This window comes from Dasypus novemcinctus, chromosome 31 (assembly GCF_030445035.2).
Source record: "Dasypus novemcinctus isolate mDasNov1 chromosome 31, mDasNov1.1.hap2, whole genome shotgun sequence".
NCBI classification, from domain to species: Eukaryota; Metazoa; Chordata; class Mammalia; order Cingulata; family Dasypodidae; genus Dasypus; species Dasypus novemcinctus.
In genome coordinates this window covers 27,590,887-27,593,347 of record NC_080703.1, presented here as the reverse complement: position 1 = coordinate 27,593,347, position 2,461 = coordinate 27,590,887, and the positions used below count along the sequence as shown (strand labels likewise).

Here is a 2,461-nt window from a genome sequence, read left to right as displayed (position 1 = left end):
ATTAGTTACAGATGATATGATATGATATCTAAGTTATGCTTCAAAGGGGGGTAGGGAGTGAATAGTGGTAAAAAGTAAAACAAAGTTTGTCATGCACTGATAATGTGTATATGGGTGTTCACTCTTTTGGCAAGGAGAATTTTTTTTTCCCATTAAAAAAAATTTATCAAAGTATATCACTCACACATAAACATAAATAAACAATAAGTGTATAGTAATAGTTGTGAACTTACAAAACAAACATATATAGCATCATACAGGACTCTCATAACTCACCCTACCACCAATGCCCCAAGACAATTATTTGTATCAGACCAGGAATCAAAGTCATCAGCTGAATTAAGGATATATGGCAACAAAAAATTAAGAAGTGACTAGAGTTAATGTAAGTTGTCCTGAAAAAGTGTTCCAATTAATAACAGATGATTTGTAGTCTTGAATTTCCTCACTATTTCTGGCAAATTAGATTTCTCATTTCTGATCCTGTGAGCTTCATCTATAAGTAAGTACCTCCAATTAACGTTCTTGAACACAGATTCTCTTTAATAAGCATTTCATAGAATGTTACGCTTATGTCCCCTTCTCCTGGTAATAAAACATTTCTGACAAAAGCAGCTCATTCTTCCTTCCTCCCTCCCTCCCTCCCTCCCTCCCTCCCTCCCTCCCTCCCTCCCTTCCTTCCTTCCTTCCTTCCTTCCTTCCTTCCTTCCTTCTTTTTTAAATTAAATTGTCTTTTTCATAAGGTACACCGATAAAAAATATATTACATTAAAAATTATAAGAGGTTCCCACATACCTCACACCCCACCCCACCTACTTCTCCCACATCAACAGGGAGGTTAAGATGGTCAACCACCCCACCTGGGAACTGAAAGTGCCTACAACTCCAAGCAGGAGAATCTAATCCATCAACCATGTGGGATCTAAGCCCTTCTCAATGTAGAGGTGGAATGGACATCACCAATCCAGGGTCCACAGGATGGAGGAAAAAAATATGGATTAGAGTAAATTTACTGGTATTCTACTATAGAAATATTGTGACTAGTAACTGGAAAAACTGTAACATGTAGCACTGATCTGGGGAAAGTGGCCCTGTTATTTGCTGAGGGCAGGGAGAGGGAAGAAGAGATGAGATGTGGGGGCATTTTCGGGACTTGGAGTTGTCCTAAATGATATTGCAGGGACAGATGCTGAACATTATATATCATTGTTCTTTATTGACTATCAAACAAAAAGACCTAAGTATGGGTACCCATCTCTTGAGTTTGTTCATGCAGTTGTGTAATGTAGACTTAGGAACCAGAATTGTACAAGGACCAGGAATGGTCTATAATGTTTTATGTACCCAAGAAGAGAAATTGTTTGAAGAATCTTTCCCAGGCCCATTTCATCTGCAAGGATATCACTGAGGCTATTCTCATACAAAGAAAGGAGCCCATTTAATCCTTCTATCTGATAATCTCTCAGTTTACCCCACTTCACATATGATGGAAACTCTTCAAATCAAGTGCGAGCATCAATTGCTTTGGAGCTTTCTGTTAATACTATTTCATCCTCCTCTTGTTCTATTCTACAGTGTCAGTAATCAGTTATTAACAACTGATGGCAATTCTTGTTTCTCTCCTTTTTTATTCATGGGTGCCCTGGTTTCACCTTCAAAAGTGATGTTGGAATCTTCTGAGCAGCAGACTGAATGAAATATGCAAAGAGCTCTGTCTGCTTTAACAAACACTCAAATATATTTGCTCAGTCAGTTTGCACTTTTTCTTCATAAGTGTGATTTGGTTCTTAGATTTCATTTTGCTTTCCAGCTGATGCATCATCAAATACTTCCTCCATCTCCACATCAGCAGGACTAACATTGGCCAGAGAGGGTGCCTCCTGGGCAGCCCAGCTCTTGGGGCAGCCTTTGTTGCTGTTGTGCCTCCAACCACTGCCAGAGGAGAATGTATTCTTGGAAGGCATCCTCTCAGAGGGCGGAGAGGCTGGGTGGGGATGGGGTGTTGGAGGCTTGGCCGCAGAAGATGGATGATGTGGCATTCCCTCTGTGTTACCCACTGTGTGAGAGGCTGGCCTGGGAGGGATGGAGGCCAGGGTGGCTATGTCACAATGAGCTCCACTTTAGCATAGATTTTGTCAGTGTAGGCATAAGTTCACAACCTTCCTTTTCCCTCCTATTTCCTGTAAGTCTATTGTCCAGTTTCTAGCTCTTTGAGATAGTGTGTTAGTCAGCCAAAGCGATCTTGATGTGAAATACTATAAATTGATTGGTTTTTTAAAGGGTATGTATTTGAGATAGGAGCTTACACATACCAGGCCATAAGGCATAAGTTACTTCCTTCACCAAAGTCTATTTTCACGGGTTGGAGCAAGATGGCTGCTGATGTCTGTGAGGGTTCAGGTTTCCTGGGTTCCTCCCTTTCTGGGGCTTGCTTCTCTTTCTTCTCTGTGTTTACTTCCT

The 2,461-nt window shown here is 40.8% G+C and overlaps 1 pseudogene; it reads right to left on the bottom strand.

Moving 5' to 3' along the window:
• Positions 1-272: 272 nt before the first annotated feature.
• LOC101432504 (SWI/SNF-related matrix-associated actin-dependent regulator of chromatin subfamily A member 5 pseudogene) lies at positions 273-2,040 on the bottom strand (annotated as a pseudogene).
• Between the last annotated feature and the right edge of the window lie 421 nt (positions 2,041-2,461).